Genomic DNA, 23,453 nt, shown 5'->3' with positions numbered 1-23,453 from the left:
ATCTATGTGCCTAACAGAAATAGGTTTTACTCCTGAAGAGTTGGTTTCCAATCTAAATTTTTCTTCTAAAAAGCAAAACTAAACAAGAAACAACCTACATTCCATCTCATCTCTGAATTTATCTAGAAGAAAAAAAAAAAAAAAAATCAGGATCGTATTTTCAGTTACCACTTACTGTTCCAGATGTTTTTCATAAACTATAATCATGTAAGGGTGACATTAATATAGTTTATTTCATTTTAAATATTTGTTTTTTGTCAGCTTGGCCAGGACATCGTATTATCTATGGCAATGGAACTGTCATGTTATTATTAAATGACTTACGCCTGGAATTCCTTCCTTTTCTTTTTGGGCTATTTATTAATATATGCCCCAATATCTGTTCTCTTCAAGGGCAGTACAGACATAGAACAACTTTTACAGCTGAGACTGAAATATGAGATTGAATTTAGACCTTCAGCCAGCGAGAGGGTTGCTCCAGGTCAGGTCAGAATTAGATCTGAAGCTTTTATAGTAAGTCAGAATATTTATCTTTAAAAATAGAAGACTTTGACTGGACATGCCTCAAATAAGCTATATTTTAGTCACAAGACGCTAAGGAATTTCTTCTTTTCTACTTATTAAAGACTTTTCAAATCCAAGTCTACCTTTAGCAATTATAAGCCAAGAGAAAAGAAAAATAAGTAGTGTAGGATTAGAGTTAGAAAAAACTATTTGTACCAAATAAAATCTTTAAAATTACTTTAAAATATTTCATTTGTAATGACCATATTTGGATAATTTTGTTTTCCTTAACAAAAAGCTCACATTTTTTGTTCATCAGAATTCTTTTTGACACTTATATTCTTAGGTTCATGAAAGGCAAGGCATCTGTTTTCATTTCTTATCCTAATCCTATCTATCCACTATCTACTGACATGTCTGTCAATCCTAAAAGTAAGTTATTCATTTTTAGCTCTCCAGTAGAGAAGACAGTGAAGTCGTCTTGAAGAGCCCTATATAAAGGTCAGAGCAGTGTTTTATCCCATTTTCTTATGGTGTAGATACAGTTATTTCATTACTTTTTTCACCCATCAAGGTGAATTATCTTTCTACTTCGACCATGTCTCCTCAATTGTCTTTCAGGAGTGTTAGAGAGGATATTAAAAAATTATGGTGATATCTGCTGTGACTGAAAAAAACACAGGTTCAGCACTGTCACAGATAGAAACAGGATTAGCCTCACAGCACTTTTTTCACCCTATCCACACAGCCTTAAATAGCTATTCTTTATACCTTCTCCTGCCCAGGCAAGAGCATCTCAGTGATTTAATCACGTCTTTGATCATTTTCAGAGAATAATAGCAAGATGACTGAGCTTTTAAGTTATATTGAATGATCATTCCTCATCTGCATACTTTCTAATGTTAAATGCCACTGCTGACATACTTCATACGCTGGCATATTTTGATAACTACCAAAACTTTGGTAGTTACATGCTGGGGATAAGCAATATAATCTTCTCTCCTACATGGAATTATTATACTTATGACTGGCTCCTTATGCACATAGACACATGCACAGATGTTAATCTAATTATTACCAGAAATGAAGAATAATAGGGAATTGGAGTGAATACAATATTTCTTGCACAGAAATTTATCAAAGACTAGCAGTTAAAGGAAAAGAAACTACATCTATGTCAAAGAGATTAAAATTCATTAAACTATACTCACAAAACTTGTACACAACTTGTAGAGGTCTCTGAGCTTGGCTAAATACTCCAGAGCTTTACTTGACAAAGCAGTAAATGTTCTCATGCAACTTGAAGAGGACTAGATTTAGCATTGGAGACAATCTACTGAATTAATGAGTCTATGTATATGTAAAGACACTATAAAATGTTTGCAATAAAATTTAAAATGCACAGTTCCATCTTTCTTTGTTTTCATAAAACATGCTATTTCCTTGAAGAACATACTTTTTTCCACTAATTATCTTATGTCAATTCTTTCCCCTGAAAATTAGTGAAATCTTCCCTTCTGATTTTGGAGCTTTGATTTTGTCTACCTACCATAAAAGTCAGAGAATATATCACAAAAATCTGACCGGAAAAAATGTTGCTCTTCCACTATCCCATCCTTCATTCAACATTCAGCTGAATAGAGAATTGGTTTCTGCAAGTGCATGGCTTATTACTAGACAACAAATGAATTGCAAATGTTTCATGGTCTGTGTTCTAAACCAGCTGAAACTGTCCACAGCTTCAGTAAAGTCTAGTCCAACAAAATTATGTTAAAAATCTGTTGTAATTATTTGCAAGGATGAATTGCTATTACTGGTTGTAATTTTGTGCAGACAAAACTCTGTCTTCTGAGCAGGAAAGCATTTCCACTAAGTTTGAAACTAAGAATGAAAGTTCTATCTTGAAAAATAGACATGTCTTAGACAAACTTGTTACACAAGGAGAAGGTCATTTTATTGTATAAATATTTTCTAGAGGTATCAGTAGTAATTGTCACTCACAGAGATGGTCGGTCAAATATTCACAGGAACTTCGCAGTAATCTTCAACTCTGTAAACTTGTCAAATTTTCAGGGGGTTGGCTCCTGAATTCAGATTTGCCTGTGGCATACACTGATTTCTTCCTGAAAGAAATTAAAGAATGTTAAATGTTAAACAAATTGTGCCATTGATAAGACTTTGTTATTCATCTTAAGCACTGCAAATTGTCATTTTTTTCTAATTGAAAGTTAATTAGTTTTTAAAGAAAAAGCATCATTGATTGTTTCCACCATCAGTTTCTAAATATATATCACCAGCTTTCAGAGACCACATTGGAAAATTTGTTTTAAAATTTAATTTTTAATTTTTGATTTTAAGAATTGAAAATATTAGTTAACCCAGAAATTCTCAGAGAAGTCTCTTTCCAACCACAAAATAATATGAATGTAAATTTTTATTAATAATTATGTGCATCTAGATTCTCTTGCATATTGTCATTGAGAAATAACTCCTAATCTTAATATTTATATTTCACAATAAAATATTACAATTCCAGAGAAATCCCCCATTCCATTAGAATCCAAATTGTTTTGTTATAAATCATCAGTTCTTCAAATAAATGAGTGCTAGAATAGAAAATATATAGTCCTGTAGGTCCAAATAACGTGTTCTAAAAGTCTTTGAAAGACTATTTTAGAAAGTAAATGATGACAGACTTGTAATAGAAAACTGCATATGGTGAAATGTGTAATAGTTTACACTAAGAAAACTCGTTTGCCTGAAAACAGTTAGGATAGAGACTGCACAGAAAACAATGCTGTGGCAAACAACATGGTTTGTGTTTCCTTAATAATGGAAACAAGTACCTGTTCTTATAATCACTTCATTGAAAACCTCTCTTTAAAGTAGTATCTTCATATTTGTCAGGAGATCCACTTGGTAGAGCAAGTATGTGTACTTTCAAATATCAAAAGAATTTGATAAACACAGTTATTCTGTTAGTTTACAGTATCAAAATAATTGTGCGCTAACTTCAGAGAGAGGATTCTTTGCATTCAATAATATAATATATAATTATAAATATATAATATTATATATTATATTATAATAAATTCTACCCAAGAGACATCATTGATGAGGCTACTCTTTCATGTTGATGCATTTTTCCCATGGACCCCTTTCTGCCTGAAATGGCCATTTAATAAATAGGTAAAAAAGCAAGAAAAAAAGACAAGAATTTTTTAAGAAAGTGATAGATGATACAAAGAAAACTGCTTTACCTTGTTTCTGAATACATTTATATTGCAAAAAGACTTTTTTGTTTGTTTGTTTTGTTTGTTTTTTGTATTGTTTTTGTGAGGTTATTTACATGCTTACCCTAAACCAATATCATCATGCAGTTAAATAACATAGTTATTAACAACAAAGGACTGGGTAGCAAACCTATATAAACTCTGACTTAAGGAACTATAGAGGTTTTAAAAAATATATGCAATTTTTCAGTGTACAAGCTACTGTTCTAAATTTGCTGACATTTTCCTTTAAACATCAGAGTCTGGAAAACTTCACCATTTACTTACCATTTAGGTGAGTAAACTAAACTCCTTTTTGATACAAACAAATGTAAATACTTCTATCATTGAGGGTGCAAAAGTAACACTTTCTTTATCCAATGAAAACAGTTTGGCTTCTGGATACTGTGTTATCTTTAACCACAAGCTGTGCCCACTATAAAACCAAGTTTATAAAACAAGAAGGACATTCTCATCCCCCGCCTCACCCAAATGCACTTTAAAAAAAACCAACAACAAAACTTTCTTACTTTTTGTATACCATGAAACAAATGTCTTATACAGATTTCTGGAAGTGCGATTTATTTTTTTAAGTGTTTTAAGACAGTAGACATGACAAAAGAAATAACACGTGCTTGGAAATGTTACTTTTACAAAGGTAATACTTGAATTTCTTAGCAATTCTATCCTTTATGAGCAGACTAACAAAGAGAACCCTTCTTCCTGCTTCCCATGGAAACAGAATTCCAGTTTGGAGATATTTGGTCAACTATTTTCTCAGTTCATTCCCTCTCAGAGTCAGGCTGCTATGTTTCCACTACAGTATCCTCCCTCAAGTTGTTCTGCTTCCCACACTGACTGAGGAAAGCAGGATTATATTCTGCTGTCAGTACAACAGCAGATGGCTTGTTAAAAAGTCATACAGCTATGTTTCCAATTTTATTGGTCATATAAAACTTTCTGCTCAGTAACAATTTCACACTTATTAATAGCCCCACTGATGCTATTCTACAGCCCAAAAGTTAGGTACACTTTATAATATGATTTAAATCCAAGACAAATATTCAAAACAACCAAGTCTGTCACACAACTACAATGAATTAATAAACACACTAGACCTCTCCATTTTTAAGTAAATTCTCCTTCTCTTATCTGAAACTTTAAATTATTTTCAAGGCAAAAACATTTTATAAAAAATTATACACCTGAATGATAAAAACACCAATTAATAAGTAATAATTAAAAAAATTAAAAAGAAGACAGTTCACTTTCTCTCTCATCTAATAATTACAGAGTTTTGACTGTATGCTATTTACTTTCTTTTTATGTCATACAAGTGACAAAAGACTTGTAGGCAAAATGATTAGACAGACAGAGATGGATCTGCAGTTGGTCTCATGTTGTTTTCCCACATCAAGTGGAGCAGAAGACTAAGAATCACTTTCAGTGGCAGTGGTGTCACAGATGGCTGTAGCTCAAAAAAGCATCTTGTGTTACTAATCCATCCCATCAGAGCACTCTAAGCCAAACTTCTCATTCAGTTCACTCTCTTAACTTGCAACACTTTATAGAACTGTTAGCAAACTTGAAGATATGAAAAAATCTAGAGACAGAAGAAAGATTTTGAAATAGATATCATTAAGTCAAAATGAAGAAGAAAGTAAAAGTGCCTGTAGCATCCAGGAGACATCTTACTTCCCCAGTTCATGACTGTAAAACTGACCATCAGGATTTCTGAGACATTATATAACAGAAAAAAAAAACAACTCTACATTTCAGAAAACACATTATCTGTAGTGGTGAGCAACTACAACTTTAAATACTAGTGGGAAATAAAGATTATTTGGGAGAAAAAAAAAAAAAAAGGTATGCCACAGTTTGCTTCCACTTTTTATCTTTAAGATTTTGCCACACCCTTTGGAGTAGTCTTTGCCTGTGTAAGATCTCCTGCATTTTAGACTGGATCACAAATCACTCTGCATTCAAAACAAAACAAAACAAAACAAACAAAAAAAAAAAACCAAAAAAAAAAAAACCAAAAAAAAAAAAAAACCAAAAAAAAACAAACAACCAAACCAGAAACGAATGTCTTTGGGGAATAGCCTTTCAAGTTTTATTTATGCCAACGTGTCTCCAAATAACTTCTGTAGCAGCCAAGCATCATACTTGCTGTCAGATACACTTCTAGCTGCGTTCGTTTATTTTGTGGTGTAACACTGCTAAGGTAAGCAAGAAAAGTTACAGTCAAGTGCCACACATTCTCTAAATCTTCAAGTAAGAAATCTATCAGCAGCTTCTGAGCTTTAACAAACCTCGGTAACAAGCATACTTGACTTCATCATAGCTGGAGGGTATCCAAGACAACACAAACTGAGCAAAAGACTGTCTTTCATTAATTGGAAACAATAGATAAAGCAGTTCTGGGTTATTGTTCTACTACCATACTAGTTCTCCTGTTCAGATACAGTTTTGTTGCCTTATCTTCTCTACTTGAGTCTGATATTGCTTTTTCTCTATTACATGATGTTTTAACTCTACACTCAGTTTGGAGAAGGGATGGCCTTTATTACATCATCTGCCATAGTTGTAATGGATACATTGCTAATATAGCTATCCATACATGCTTTTATCTTCACAAATGGCTCTTGGAGAACTCCATAGATCTGTGCACAAATGATTACACAAGAAATTTTACACAACATTCACTGATCTTTCAATCAACTACCCAGTACTTCAAAAATAACACAATAAATTTCATACCTGTTCAGTGTACTGCTGTATCTTCTGGACTGCAGCCAAACAGACAAGACTATTAACAAGGCAGTACTTTTAAATGTAGTCTGTAGTGATACGATAAGACAAATCACTTACTATTTGAAAATGTTTATCATTAATCAGAAGTGCAAGAAATTCCATTTGAAAGGAGAGAAAGGACATGCTGCCACATTGCCACATCCCAAGACAGGTACCAGAGTAAGCTGTACCTGGTAACAGTTACACCCAGAAATAAATGCCTCTCTCCTGTGGAAATGCAATAAGCATAGGGTAATTTAGTCTGAACTTAGATGCCTTAATAATGTGCATAAATTCGGGTATAAGGTCTGAGACTTAGGTATAAGGTCTTTGTTCATAACTGTGTCCAGAATTGTTAAAAATGTGCAGAAACAGCAGCAAGCATGGTTCTGCAATCTCTCTTCTCTTAATGGATTTTAGGTTAAATTATGTAGAGAAATAAACAATCGTGCACACTTTTACCCTTATTTTGGAAGGACATTTCCAGTTGATGTAGTGAATTTTGATTCTGATTATACCATCTCATTTTGAGATACAAAAAGTAACAACATTATTATGCTAAGCAACACGCTCCTTTAAATGTGATATTATATTTCATCAGTGGAGTTGCTTTTGCTGTCAGTACCTCATCTCTAGTTCTAAATCTAACTGTCAATGAAACCATTGAATTTCCTTTGGATAGGCAACTGAGGAACTGAAACTGTTCAAGAAAGACTTTCAGAAACAGCATGAATTGAGACCACATATGCAATTTTAAGGCTTTTTTCTTTTGGATTATTTTCTAAAAGTAAAGAAAATAACCTGCAACCTACATTGAACATCTGCATGCAAATTTTCTGTGAATAAACTGGAATTGTACAGAAACTATCTGCATAATCCTGTGAGATTCAGTATTGACCAATTACTCCCAGTAAAGTAGCGTTCCTTGGGAAAGTATCACAGTGAAGACTACACAGATAGTGATTTTACATTTAAAGATAGATGAAAAACATTCAAGCCAGTTAAAAGCTTTCAATAAAAAAATCAAAAAAGGAGGAATGAACTCATCCAATCTACTTACAGACTTCTGTACAGATTTCTGCAGGAATTCTAAATCTGTAAAAGACTTCTTAAAAGGAGCACAAGGTCCTTTTGAAAAGTCTTGCTTTTTCATTTTATGCTGACAGCTTCATCATATAACCTACTGATCACTCCCACTGATACTTGGGATTAAAAACACCCAGAGAACACAACTTCACTCCTCTTTCTGAGCCCTTCTCTCTCTCTTCACTGTTTTGTGAAATGAAACAAAGTGAAAATAAATAAAACTCATAGACTACCTCACAAAGGCAGCAGCTTCCAGATATCTTTAATGCTCGTCCTGAGGAAAACATTAACCTTATGGCAATAAGGCTACCAGCATACTCAAAAAGAGTCCTAATTCCCTTTGTCCTTTACTTTTTGCTTCAATTTCTTCAGCTGAGCTTGGTCACCTGCTGATAGCCTCAGCATAGGTCAACTGTGTCAAGAGGAATGCTTGATTTAAGAGAACAGGAAAAATTTATTAAAAGACATCTAAATATTGCTTTTCTTTGTAAGCATTTGAAAATGCTGTGGAGATGCTGTGCTGTCACATCTGCGAGTAGATAGAGAGACTTGTAATTACAAGTGAGGATACAAAGATTTTCTTGACCTTATTGTAAAATAGTCTCCACTAAACTATTTGGAGAATAAAAAATATACTAGTATAACTTAACACTTCCTTATTTCATTTTCTTTTTACTAAGAGCTGGAGAACAGTGTGACAGACTACCATGGCAGATATTCTGCCTCTTTTTATTGTGACCATTACACAATAATAAATTATCCCTTAGTACTATTGTTACAATAATTAACACATCATATTTCAGCTTTTTTATTACTTGCATAATACATCATTATTTGCATTAAATGTGAAGTATTTCATTGGAACTAATAGTGATAAAGAAATACACTCTGTCCAAAAAAGATTTAACAGTTTCAGCTAAAACATTCTGCTATTCCATTTTCAGATGAGTTAAACACATTTCAATGAATTTCAGAAAGGAAAAATGTTATATAAAAAAAGAAAGGTAAATAAGCTAAGCCTTAAAGACATTAGATTTTATCAAATGCTAAATTAACTTCAAATACTATTCTAATATACAAATGTGAAATGGGAATATATGGTGTGCTCCATGCTGTGCTCTGAAATCTTAAAGCTTCCTGGCCTTTAGACAAGCAGAAGGATCAGGATTTATGCAATTAGGTGGAAGAGATATACTAGAGGAGGAGCAAATAGAAACTTAGAGGGACTTCCACTGTCAAATGATGCAAAGCTTTGCTTTAAAGCATCCTTAACTCACTATTTCCACCATATTCTGAAACTATCAGTTACCTGTTGCAAATACATATCCCAAATGTATCATTAGGTTTGTCTGAGCAATTCATAGAAATGGCCTAGACAATTCAGGATGATAGCAGCTTTTTGCCTACAGATTTAAGGATGCAGACAAATAACTTTCTTCTCCTCCTCATACTTCTACCTGCAGCTTCATTCTCTTTCACCTCGTTATTGTTTCAATTCACTTTCAGCTGAGCTATGAAAGGTAGTAGTGCTATACCATGAACTAGAATGATATGTTGATGCCAAATGTAAACCAAGAGTGATATGATTGACCACTCAACCCAATATCTGTGCTATATTTGTCTTTCACTCTCCAGCCTCTTCTACAGTATAAAGCCTGGGTCACTGCCTCAACACAGAGAGGTAATAAGAATTGTAATGAATATGTACAATGCAAAACTTTACACAAGTGCATCTCTCACAGACCCTCCTCAGCAATAGCTCTCTGCGGTCTGTTAGAATGAAGATATTATTAGGACCAGCGTCATTAAGGTCTTGGTTTTGTTTCTGTATCTTAAAGCAGTCATATGAATCTTGTGCAATAAGATTAATCTGTCTTCTATATTTCTTTTTATACTCTTATAACCTGATGTAATGCAGTAGGAGAACTTAACATTTCTGGAAGTCACTGCAATTATGATGCTCATTTGGTTTGTAGTGCAAGGAAGGGAAGAAAATCTGAATGTTGGGGAAATAGAAACAACTATACATAGAAACAGTTTGTTTCTCCTACTATGAATCAAGTTATATAGACACAAATTCTGACATATTAAGGAACAAAAGCCAAAGAGAAGAGAGAATACTAAATAAAAATATTCTAATATCAATGCTTTCTCTACTAATCCCAGGGGAAACAAAAAAAGTAGTATTAATACACTGTCTTCCATGGTTGGTAGAGATTAGTGTTTGTATTGAGGATCTGTGAATTCAATCCTTTTTCACGTAGTTTCACTCCATGATGAGACCTAGATAGATCAGTTCACTTCTCCTCCAGCTTCACATTCTTGATGGCTTGGAAGACCTCTGTCTGCTTACCAAAAAGTCTGTTTTGTCACCTCAAGCGACTGTTTTGTGTTTCAGTTTGCCAACACAACTGAATTTCTAACCCTCTCAGTACAAATGCATCTACTGAAAGGACTTGTTACCTGAGATAACTAATGGAGAAAAAGCTGCAGTAACGAATTGACAGATTTTTTTCAGCAACCTCAGAGGCAACAGGCCATCAACTGCTCTCTGTTTCTGAAAGAGATTAATGTCCTCTGTTTAACTGTTTTTTAAGGACTGTAACATTTGCTTTGCAGGAGCTCTGATACTCTTCCTGAGTAGAATGCTCCTGTTGATGTTCCTTCGAAATTTATCAAAGGGTAAACAAACTGTCAACATTTTCACTATGGCTAGGTGTGAAACCTCACATCTCAGCTTTGTTACACAAAGAAAAAAAAAAATTAAAATCAAAAGAAAACAATATAAAATAAATGGTCATCTCTTAGGCACGACTTTGTATGCATTGCTACTAGAAAAGCGAATCAAAATGCCAACAAAATTTCTCTTGAATTTTGTATATCAAAAGGCAAATTTCATTTACATGCCCTATCTTGAGTAGTAACACCAATAATAACTCCACTCTGTTAAATTAATAATAAGCAAGATCAGTTGCCCTTTACTGTCCCATCCCCTCACTTCCCCTCTTCCCCCCATGGTCAAGACACTCATTCAAACAACTATTTGCAAGAGTGACATGCAATCTCCCTCCCTGCTTTCAACTTCTGAAAGAAATTCAATGTTTTTCTTCGTTTTCCAAAGAAATGTCTTATTCCAGTTCCGTTAAAATAAAGATAAAACAGAAGGTCTGACATTCTGGTCTGCATGTTATCTAAATAAATTAACCCTTGTCTGTATACTTGTTATCCTAATGTCGGCTACAAGACAGAACAAGATTTTCTCAGTAATCCAGTTTAGCAGTGTCTCACATACAGCGTGATCACTTTTTCAGTGTCCATGGTAGGTCTTATCACAGTAAGATGGTGCTGACTACTGGTTTTATAATCCACTCATTCATTGTAATATAGTGAATGTAATATCCCCCCCCCCTTTTTTTTTTCCTTTTGCTTTCACCGATTAGCAAAGCAGTTTTATTAAGTTGAAAGGGATTAGTAGCATTGAAAGTGAGGTTCTTAAGCACATAGCCCTCCCTGAAAATACAAGAACAAAATCCAACTAACTAAAAAGAAACAAAAAAAATCATAACATCTCTTAAATACATATTCCTGCTTTGTTTAAACTAAAATTCCTTTTCTATGTACTTGTTTTGCAACTGTTCCATGTTATTTAGCTCTCTCACTTTCTTCCAGTTCTAGTTAATAGATCTGATCCACTGAATGTTTTTCTGCACAATTTGGCAATGACCTCTTTGTCTTATGTGTAGATGGAAGTTAACATAAAAGGGGAGACAATGAAATAAATAACCACATACAGTCTTTCCCTTGATGATTGGAACCACATTGTTTACCTTCATTTGTTAGAGAAAGGCTTTGAATCCCAACCAGAGGCCCATAGTTCTCATTGTGCAGATGACCAGATGAGAGTGAATGCTCCAGAAGGCTTAACAAGCTAGTGTACACACATTCTTTTGACATATGCACTAGTTAAAAACCTTAACACTCCCAGATGACATCAGTTGGAAGACACTTCTCAGTTCCATCTGCTGATCAGCCTTTCTGAGGCAATCACTCTACAATTTATTTTACTCAAAATGAGTTATGTTGGTTTAAGTAGTCAAAACACAGTATTTATATAAGCAAAGTCCATTGAATTGGAACAAGTCTGAAATCAACCAAAATTTCACTGGCATGCAAAGCAAAAATTATTTCTGAAAGAACACTTGTACTGAGCAGTTAAGGCAGTAACATCAATTGATGCAATGAGTTTTCATGTATACAATCATCAGCTGCAAATAATCACAAATAAGAAAATTCATTACCCTTAGAACACACATGGGGTTCAGGAAACTGGAAATATGACTAAAGCATCACTCTTACCCCAGTGTGTCCTTGAGATTAGTAAAGATTAGCTGCTAATCCCTCTAGCAATCCTAGTAAATATATAAAACATTTTAATTGGTGATTGTGTTCTAAAATCAGAAATCATTGGGCTCTCCCTCTTGCATCTGAGCTGCACCTATGTGGAGTCAGTTAAGGCTGAAATAGAGGGCCCTTCATTGAGGGCCCTTCTCAACTGGGACAGTTGAGAAGCAGCTTCTCCAGCTCCCTTGTACAGCATACAGAAGGTGCTCCACCAAGAAAAATACAACATAGAATTTCACTGTAACCCTTCACAGTGCCTGTCACACAAATTCCACGTAACACCTGAATTCTCCAAATTAGGGGAACTCCCTCAAATAGAACAGAAAAAGGCAGGATGACAGCTGAGGTTCTGGCCCAGAACAAGCATACCCATTCCAGCAATCAATCAGCCTGCTTCCTGGCTGTAAATCATGCTTTCTTTGTCTCTGGCTGCTTACACAGAAATGATGAGTGACAGCCTGTGGATGGTGTTTGTTATATCAATTATGTTCAACAGTAGATTGGTTTTAAATAACTGTAGGGGTTTCTGTGAAAATTCAGTCTGTCATATCAAACTGAGTATAGAGAAGATGTAAGCTTTGTAATCTGTGCTATTGTATTTGATTTAAAGTTTCCAATACTTCAGAAAAAAAAAAAAAAGAAAAAAATAGAAAAACCAAGGTAGTCCATATTCCCCTTTTAACTTCTAGCTGCTTTCCATTTCAATAGCATGAAGACGTAAACTCCAATGAAGCACCAAGCAGACAGAGTATGCCAATAAGTCTTATCCACACTATTTTACCATATCAGTCTGCTTTCAGTATTATTTCAAATTTGTCACACTAACCCAGTTATGAATATTGTACATTATCATTTTGCATATGCTGTTGCACATTTTACTCTTTGACCACACCTGCAAACTATTATCTTCATGGGAATTTGAATTTCCTCATCTCCTACACAATTTTGTGGTTACTGAAGAATTTGGCACATATATAATGAGCAAAGATTCAAAATCATACTTTAGAACACTTTTTAATTATTGGGGGCAAAGAGATCTGTTGCTCTGTCATTTGATCCTGTTGCTGAAGTGTAAACATCTAGCAGATATACAAATTTCCTCTGAAATACATATATATATAATCATTATGTATATGTTAGTTCTTTGCTTATCCAAGGCCGAAATGCAGTGTTTTAGATACCTCTGCCATTCTTCTCACCTGCTTTCTATAGTTTCAGTTACCAACCTCACTTGCCTTATTTATCCCTGTCCCTTCTTCAGAGTTGTTCCTGAGCTCATCCTCTTCCTTTGGCTTCAGGATGTGTTATTCCTTTCCAGAATCAGGAAGTGTCTTTCAGTGGGCAGGATTTCATTTTTAATTCCGCTGGCCATCTCCTTCTCATTCTGTATTGTTAGCATCCTACCAGACTTGGCTTTCCTACAAAAAGGAAAGTAACAAGCAAAGATGAGCTGTTAATTACAGAAATATAACTCAGAGCCACTTTTAAATTACAGCCTTGGGACAGCCCTGTAGCATGAACACAAACTCAAAGTTGTTTGACTCTATGTTCTAGTACAGTTTTACATAATTTTGACTTTTTCCACATCCCCCTTTGCAAAGATGGTGCTTAATTTTAGGAAGGTTGATCTCGCAACATAAAGAGATCCTTACAGATATTAGAAAACAAACTGCCTCCTTATTTTCTAATAGGAAAGCAGTCAAATAAATATTAAAAATCTTGAACTTACTGAAACCTAAAAGCACACTCTGCCAGGATAATGGGGGAGAATTTACCAAAAAGAGGTCACAATAGCCAAAAGTTTTCTTTACTGGTGCAGCCCAGGGTGGTCTGTGCTGCCAGCCATCCAATAGCCAGGCCATGCAGCAGCAGCATTCCACCCTAGCTTTCTACAAAACAGACATAAATCACAAAGGAGGCCAAGCACAACTAAAAATAATGAGTAATTTGCACTATTCCTGAGGTAGGTAAGCCATGCAATTGTGGGGACACTCAGACCATTTGAACTAACCAGCCTGAATCTATAGATAGCACAGCCATGATGTGCAGTAGGCAACAGAAATTAAGTTTCTCTTCACAGGGGTCTCCATTTTGTGGATGTGTCCTCACAGTTGATCTAAGTCACTGTCCAAAACCATTACTTTTCTGTTTTTTTTTGTTTGTTTGGTTGGTTGTTTTTTTTTTGTTTGTTTGTTTGTTTTTGTTTTTTTTTGTTTTTTTTGTTTAAACTTATGATACCAAAGCAAATCAGTTCCCAGCCATATGTCTTCCTCTAACAGGCACCGGCACGCATGGAAGAGATGAGAGGCAGAGACAGATTCTTTTTCCTCTGCAGAAGCAAGGGTATTAAATCCTACTTAGATATAGCTCAGTGGGTCATTGACTCAAAATAAATGCCCAGCACTAGCTAAGACATCAGGCTATCTGATCCCTATGAGCAGTGAGATGAAGTAGCTAGGTTTTTGTGTCCTCCCCACCCCCAGATTTCTTCTCGTTTGAGACCATCATATTCACAGAAATAATGAGTGGCCATATTCCAAGAGTCATTCCAGATCATGTCATCATTATACCAATAGCAAATATGTAGAGGAAAGAAATACGTTCACAATTACTAGTAGAATGGAAAGCTAGAAAAGATAAAATAAAGTTAATGAAAACAAACATTAGTGCAAAAGTAAGGAAGAGTCTGATAAACAACAACAAACATTGCTTGATAAAAATTTACCAGTCCTCCAAGCACAGGAACTTTCTTATAAATGACAACCTAACTTCAATGGCCTGGATTTCAAATCAAAGACATTGCACTAAATGAAATTTATTTACCACTTACTACATAACAATCTGGTATGTTTCAGTCCTTTGTGTATCCAGTATGCATGAGTAATGCATACCCAGTTCTTTCTCTCAATTTCCTATGCGAGTTTCAATTACTAACTTAATAAGTTTCACACCAAAGTCTTTTTATTTCCTAATTATATATCAGAGTAGGTCTTCCATGATGTATCTGCTATCTGAAAACCATAACTGGTAACCTCATTTTGCTCTACCATGCCTGGATTATATGTGCAGTGACTCACTTAATTGATTCCTTCCTTCCACATAGTCATCATGCAAAAGATCATCCACAAATACGTGAGAGGGCAGCTCAGATCTTTGGATATCTTCACAAATTTTTGACACAACTTTTTCCCTTATATATACACTAGAAGTGTCAGGTGGGATGGGGTCCTCATGAAAAGGATGAAAACAAGACCTTTAATGTGCAGAGGGTAAGGAAAATCATCAGAAAGACGTTTATCTCACACACTTGCAATTAATAAAAGAGTGTTGCAATATTTTTCTGCTCACAGAGACGGAATTTCAACTCAGATAAATTAATGGGCATACCTCACCAGATTAAGACCAGACACTACTTACTCATGGATTCCTTTGACTGCACTCCGGTTCATACCTTTCTGCATCCAACAGTGACATTTACTTATGAAATTCTGACAAATGCTCAACTTCAGCAAGAAGCCGATAAGCATGCTGATTGGAAGGAAGCAGTAGGATATGGAAAGAGCAAATTTAGCATATAATAGCAGCTGTTCAACTGATACATCTTTTCATATCCATGACACTTCCCTCACTTTTTTCATCATTTATTCATGTTTAAAATGGGAGTAACTTTGAACTGTCTACAAACATCAAAGAATCATCATAAAATATTTTCTCCAATTACCGCAGATAAGTCTCTTATGTCTGCCAGTGAATATCTCATCACCAGGTGGATCATATTTGGGGAATGTGACAGACAGAAAAGCCAGTGTCCTGAGGATTTAAGAGAATGTGAAATACAGAGTTTAAGAGAAGCTGTCTCTCCCTAAACATTCTGACAAAGAACAGGCATTGGAAGCAGCCTGCCTGAATTAACAAAGTGCTGGCAGTGCATACCAGAAATAAAAAAGACTTAATAAACTAATATTTGATGGCATAATTGTACCAAAAGCAAAAAGCATAAAACACAAATAAGTACTTAAACACAAGTGCTTAATAAAACTCAAGTGCTTTTAAAGGGTAATTTTTACATTCTCTTCAGCAACTCATGGCTTGAAAATATCTGTGCTCCAGGTCACAATAACTGAATTAAAAATGAATGTTTGGCCAAATTAAAAATTAATTTGCTCAGAATCAGCTGCATTCCTACTTCTGTGTCCTTGCTGCATGCTACCAGTACAATAACCCCTCAAGAACTTACTCAGCAGTAGCAATTCCTGTACGGTCTGCCACCCAGCCTATCAGTGGTTACGAGACAGGACTACATCTTGTCTGCTGTACCACAGTTTTTGCATCTTCCTTGCTCCCTGCAAGGCTGCTTCACTTCGTTGTTGAACATTCCCAATCACTGAGTCCCATTGATCCTTCTGGGCACACCTCTTCCTCAGAATCTTTCATGCCCAGTTATAGTAAATGACTGCCCTTTCTACTCCCAGAAAATACTAGAGGATGGAGGCTACAAGACCATGGAAATTCACAGTTACTGGTAAACATCATGTGCTTGAAGGATGTGAGAGTAATCAGTTCTTCGGCATGCCAAAAAGACTTACGTGAAGCGGTTGCCTTTAGATCTACTTCAGAGCAGTCTTGTTTTCCTTAATTGCCACCAAAAAGGAATACTACTGGGCACGCTTGTCTTCCTGTACAAGCTCTAACCAGGATAATCTCTTGAAAACAGTTCCATGGCAGCATTTGGCACTGCAGCTGTTAAGCTTCCCTAACCTAAACTGGAATGGTATTTCGTCGGTTCTTCAAGGATCCAATCATGCTCTAGTGACAAATATTAACATGGCTCCAAATCTGGTTTCATGTCCATATAGTTGAACTTGGAATGGGCAAAAAACCCTCCATTTCCAGTTCAGACACTCTGTTCAGTTCCACCTCTGACAGATAATTCAAAAAGCCTGCATCACCTCTTCTTTCTCTGCTGGGTAAATGAAAGGCAATTAAGTGGAATTAGAATGCCAGAATAAGAAAACTCAGGGACAGGAAGAAATGGCCCTTGAGAAAATAGAAGCTTTGAATTTCTTTAAGACAATGGTCTCCAAGAACAACCATCTTCACAGCAAATCTTAGGCAAAAGTGCTTTCCATAATTTCTGCTCTCTAGTCTATTACAGGTTGTGATTCACAGTCCTGCTTCAGGAGATATAAGGTATTTATAGTTTTCTCATTAGGCTAATGCATGAGAAACATTTTTTGAGTGACTGTTTTACATTTGCATTTTTTCTCATGCAACTGAATTGATCAAAGTGAATCTTCAAGTACATATTTATGTCCTAATTCTTTTATATATACATACACAATTGGATTTTGTTCGTTTGTTTTGTTGTTTTTTCCTATAAGCAGTGTGCTACAGCTGCAATTAAGCAGAAATGATCTGTTATTTCCTTTAAGGGTTTTGGGAAAGGAATGACAAAGAGGACTCCAGTTATATCTTCAACTTACTTTGACAGAAAACACCTTGCAAAAGTGCATCCTCAGTAAGTCAGGATGCATTGTGAAAGACAGTTTCAAAATGAAAAGTAGAAAGAACTAAACTAGTGGGAAGAACTAAGTATATCACCAAATATTTGTGCAAACAAGGAGCCAAAGCACAAAAAGTTATTTTGTAGGTGTTCTAACATACTTCACAATAAGTTTGAATCCATACTACTTAAAATTAAAGTCCTCTGCAGTTTTTCCTTACAAAGAGGGTTTTACAATGACAGCTTGTTCCAGCTATTATACTGGACCTGCAGACAGCAAGCTTCTCACAGAACCTTTCTTCTCTGAAAGTATTACAGATACACTCAATTTTTTAATTATATTCAAAAAAAAAATACTAATAGAAAAAAAATCAACAAGCTAGAGTGTGTAAACTCTTCTTCATGGATTTTCAGCAAAGGTATTAAATAACACTAGATTGGTAGCAAATCCTGGTAATGCCTGTGATCCCAAATAGAGTGTTCTATGACTAAAATCTATGTGTGTTATTACCCACATCATATGATCTTTATTTTAATGCACAAAAACTGCAAAATAAAAGGCTTTCAATGAAAGGCAGCGTGAGTATGAGCTGGTATGTAGTTGACTGCCTCTGAACAGAGCAATCCTCTTCAGCTCCTAATGCAAAGATGAAACTAAGCCTAGACCCCATATACCTCTAAGATATACACTAGCTTATTTAACTTAAAAATATTTCAATGTTGTGTTTTCATACACTTGAATATAAGAGAAATTTTTTCATGTTACCCTAATAGTAAGATGTCTAGGATGTCCTTCCTCACTTACATGATTAGAGATCAAGGAGCACATAGTCTCACTGAAAACATCCATGACACAGAAAGTCAATCTGTAATGCATGGTAATGTTATGTAAAATATAATCAATAGTGACATAAGTGAATATCAATAGTGATATCAGTGAATATTTTATACACTAAATTACATGTACAGAGAACTCTATAATCCCCTGAGCACTCTGATCACATCTTGAAAACATACCTATCTTTAACCCTGTCACTCTGATCGCAAGTGAACTAACTCCTGAGCCTAAAGCCTAAATCTGCAATCTACTGATGTGATATAAAGCATTAGCACAATGGACAGTGAGAAACAGAAGATATATTATCAGACGAGTATTTGCCCATACTAGGTGCAAAGTAGTAATTAACACTATTACAATATGTTTTAAGAATATTTCATACTGTAGAATAAGTTCCTCAGAAGCAAAGGCAGGTGAAACTGTCACATTTGCTTTATGACCAGCTGATAACAAAAATAAAGCAAAAGCCTTTAGAAACGAAGCCGGATTTTGAGTGCTGAATATCTAAGATCTAATCATGAACATTTTTAGCACCTGCTAATTTCAGTTTCAGTTATAGCTCAGATTCTTTTTTGTTTCAAAATTTGACTTGGAATTGAACATTTAAACAAGCTATGATGAAATTCTGACCCAAATAATTGGGAAGATGCTTGGAGAAGGCTCATGTAGGTTGAATCCTTAGAGGAAAATCTACAGGATTTATAGTAAACCCTCTGAATGAATGGAATTATTTTTTCCCCAGGTGAAATGTAGGCAGGATTATCTTCTGGCACATTTTAACTTAGACATGATGGTAAGCACTAAAACCATTCATGAATTTTTGTAATAATAATATACATGCCAGTGGGGTTGTGGATTCTCCTATGGATATATTCAAGACCCACCTGGATGCCTACCTGAGCAGCTTGCTGTAGGGAGCCTTGCAGGGAAGTTGGATTTTATCTCTGGAGGTCCTTTCCAGCCCCTACAATTCTATGATTCTGTGAATACAAAATTCATGAAAAAAGAAAAAAAAAACCACCTCTGCAAAGATTTATGGTGTTCAAATCTCTAATTACAGTATTTTTACAGCAAACAGATGATAAAAAAAGTTTCAGCATATATCCAGTATTCAATTTCTGTATGCAAAGTTCTCATATTTATAGTAGAAAAAAAAATGTAATTATCCCATGTAAATAGTAGTTATTGTATTTAAAGTTGGTATTTTCTAAAGTAGGATTATTCCTCCTACTCATTTCTGCGGTTTTCTCTCTGTAAGCAATAGTACATTCCAGTAATTTTCTTGGTGTGCAATGTACCTGGCTGTCAATGCCTTCCAGGCTAGAATTTTGGGCACTAGTTCTTGAGGGAGAGCAAGGGTGTTCCCTAGAGAACGTTTTGATCTTTCCAGATGAGTAGCATTTTTCACTTCTTATGATCCATCCTTGATTTTAATCTCATCAAGGATACTAAACTCTCCACATGACCAGTGTTTCACAGATTTGAATTCAGCTGCATAAAAGTGCCAGACGTGCACATCAGAAAGATAACTAAAGAGGAAAATATTAAAAACACCATTAAAACACAATATTTTGTCAACCAAAATAAAGAACGACACACTGCGTTTTCAAAACTAGTGATTACCATGTAACGTCCCTAGTTCTTGGAGCTCATGCTATTATCATTTACTGACACCAACCAGGTTGTACAGAGCCTGAAGCTTTTTCTTGGCTCATATGCTGAAACTCATTTAGGATAGAGCTGCAGGACACAGTTATTAAAACTTAACACTCACAAAGCTGTTCATTCAAGAAACAGGGAAGCTTACAGATGACAATGCATCTGGCAGATTCACACTGAGCAAGCAGCAGAGTAATTAATTAAAACAACTTCTGAGCAGCAGATGCATAGGTAGTATTCAGTAATTACATTTATTTTAATTCATACTGGTTTATGAGCTTATTACCCATAAATCTGGCAAGAAAAGCAAATTAGAAGATACTGTTAATAAAATAAATTCACAAATCTGTGTTCTTCCTCTGGTTATGGAATATATGGGATGAAACTACTAAGCCCATGTCAATTAGCATAACATCACTGAAATCAGTGGCCTGATGCTCATTTGCATCATTTGAGATTGGAGTAGCTGACATTTAGCAATGTGTTGGAACAAGCTATGCTCTCATTAAAAAGCATTATTTTGAAAATATACATTTGTTGTGACATTTACAAATCAGAATATTCATTCTTGTTGTATGGATCACGTTAAGTTAGTGATTAAGACAGGGACAAATTAAACAAGGCTACTTTTCTAGACAATTTCAAGTATAGTTGTTCCAGCTTAGAAAGGCAAGAAATTATAACTGTAGTTGATCTAATACCTGTGACTCTAATAATGTTAAGTAATTATCACTGTCTCTCTGCTCTTTTCAGACTTTACTGGTCTGAGTACGTATCTGCTGCACTACATGGTTGAACAGTGCATGCTGAAAGGTACTTTACAGTCTTCTAACAAGATGTGTACAGTTTACCACTAGCGATTATCCAATGGGAACTGCATAGTCACTTGAGGCATCCAAGTGATTATCTTGGGGACATTCTATAATTTAAACTGGCTAATTTGACTATTGGTTCTATATTGAAATAACTTTTTATCCCCCTAAGATTACCCCAAAGGACAGACCTGAGTAAAGTCCCATGTACTCCTGGGAACTTTCAGCACCAGCATAACATCATAACATACAAATTTTCTCCTTTCATGCATGGGCCTAAAGAAATGCATCACTTAGTCTCGATCTTAAACAGCACTTTTCTTCCCCCGCATGCCAACGAGAAGTATAAACACAAGCATGTTGCAACAGGCATTTTAATCAGATACCCTAATCACTAAATCTCAGACTATCTCAACAAGAATTTTTTCTCAATCTAATGTTAATCAAGCTTCAAATTTCCAGCCCATGGTAAGATGTATATCTCATACATAGTTCTTTGCTTAGACAAAATTTAGAATCTTTTCATATGGTAAGACAATTGTTTGAATTATGCTGAAATGCTTCATTTTAAAAGTGTTGAGCAAACAAAAATGTTCAGTTCAGGGCTGATGTACAACATGTCATTTTAACTGTATTAAAATGCAGTACATAACATGACTTAAAATGCAAATCACCTCATCAAGCTATATCTTCATAATTGTTCTCATCTCGGAGCATTTAATACAATTTTATTTACAGGGGAGTTTTCACTGTGTATAATCCTCCTTAGAATTCTGCTCACACAGACAAGTGCATTCCCAAACAACACCCTGGGCACGGCTAGGAAACATCATCCAGTGTTAAGTATACTCAGTTAACTAATCAACTTGAAGACCTTAGATCTGAGTTTGAAACAAAACATTCTGGTTTTATTTTCTCAACATAAAAGCTAAAACTTCAGGAAACTGCTTTTGTTTGTTTGTTTGTTTTGAGACAGAATAACCATCTCTACCTCCTTCCTACTTATATTTGAACATTAAATAATATTATGAGGAGTGGAACCATACTGAGTATCTCAAGATGAGTAATGGTCCTTTATTTTTCCACTATGTTATCTTAAATAAGTGCAATGAAAAAGCAAAGCCAGACAAACATTTAATTTCATATAGAATATCCTTCAAGTGGCACAGCGGAAAAACTGACTCTTTAAGTTAGTTACTTCCATTAAACATTTTCAGAGCATAATTCTATATTTTACAGATAATCTTCAAGTATTTTGTTCTTTTGCCTCTGAGTCTACAAATTCTATCTTATTTTGTGAGCAGAAACAGTTTTCTGGTTTTTGTGTTTGTTTTTTTTTTTTTTTTTTTTTTTTTTTTTTTAAGACTAAGATTTGGCCTTCAATGTCTTTCATGGACACTGTAGATCAATAATTCAAACAGAGCAGAGTTATTTTCCCCCTCTGTAAAAATCTTGTGATATATGGGAAATTAATTGGTAGGGTCCAGTTACATACCAGTATCCATTGAGAAATTGTCTGCATCATACTCATCAACACTGTAAGTGATATTGATTAACATCCTTACACAGAATAAAATGTGTCCCAAGAATGGAATGGCAATAAGTCTCCACCATGAAAGCTGAGCACATACAAAAAGGCTTACTTTTTCCTACAGGAAAAAAAAAAAAAAAAGAAAAAGAGGATTTCAAGCTATTGTACAACGTCTAAATATTTTTTGCAGAGCACTGCTCATTCCAGTCATTTCTGCCTAAAGAAGTTGTCATTTTACACAACAGTCTGGACTTTTGAAGCACTTAAGAAAAGTGCTTGTGCACATGACAATAACCAATACAATATGGCAATGAGTAAAAGACATAATTAAGAAAATGTGTATTTATTTCAGTGCTTCAGTATGAACTCTGCTCAAAGCTAATCAGAACAATTTAAAAAGAATGCCTTTCTCAGCAGATTTAGCACAATTAGAGTTGGGATCTGCTTGCTCTTGAATTAAAGGAGATAACTCAGATGATGACAGTGCTAAGTCACTGCTCTGTTCTAAGAAATGACAGTGTATAGCACCTGGCAGTCCATATATTTATTTGAGGGAATCAGTTCCTTTACTGTAGTGCACGTATTTTTCTTGCCAGGGTACTGCTTTTCACATAACTTCACCAACCTTGAATTTACAGGTGACTTACTGATGAGTTGCAATGAGAACTGCTCTTCCGTGACTGATCTGTCCTAATAATGCTGTTGATCTAGGTATATAATGCAAGTGTTTTTTCTCTTCTGCAAGCTCAGAACATGTTAGGTTCATGGAGTACACAGGGTAAGCCAAAGATCCATTGCTGGTCATATTTATGGCACATAGAGAGATCAGCTGCTTATATAGTTCTTCAACAGATCATTTAAGTGTAATCAGGTTTCCTCATTTTTAATGTGCCATGTTGGCAGGTACATTTAAAGCAGTTTTAATTTTCTAAAGCAACACATCTTGCTGTGTTTATGCTCTCTGGTCAGTATATCTTAAAACAAACTTGAACACTCCTAGCTGAGAATATTGTTGTTGTCTTCAGCAGACATGTAAGCATACCAGCTTTCCAAA

At 35.0% G+C, this 23,453-nt stretch overlaps 1 long non-coding RNA gene across 1 annotated transcript; it reads right to left on the bottom strand.

Moving 5' to 3' along the window:
• Positions 1–2,519: 2,519 nt before the first annotated feature.
• Positions 2,520–19,365, bottom strand: LOC128083697 (uncharacterized). The gene is made up of 3 exons (XR_008208159.1): positions 19,294–19,365; positions 13,288–13,474; positions 2,520–2,623 (listed from the first exon to the last, which is right to left on the bottom strand). It is a non-coding gene; the product is annotated as an uncharacterized LOC128083697 (long non-coding RNA).
• Between the last annotated feature and the right edge of the window lie 4,088 nt (positions 19,366–23,453).

The sequence above is a fragment of the Tympanuchus pallidicinctus genome, unplaced genomic scaffold (assembly GCF_026119805.1).
Source record: "Tympanuchus pallidicinctus isolate F22 unplaced genomic scaffold, pur_lepc_1.0 scaffold1, whole genome shotgun sequence".
In the NCBI taxonomy this organism is placed as follows: domain Eukaryota; kingdom Metazoa; phylum Chordata; class Aves; order Galliformes; family Phasianidae; genus Tympanuchus; species Tympanuchus pallidicinctus.
This window is presented reverse-complemented; position numbering and strand designations above follow the sequence as displayed.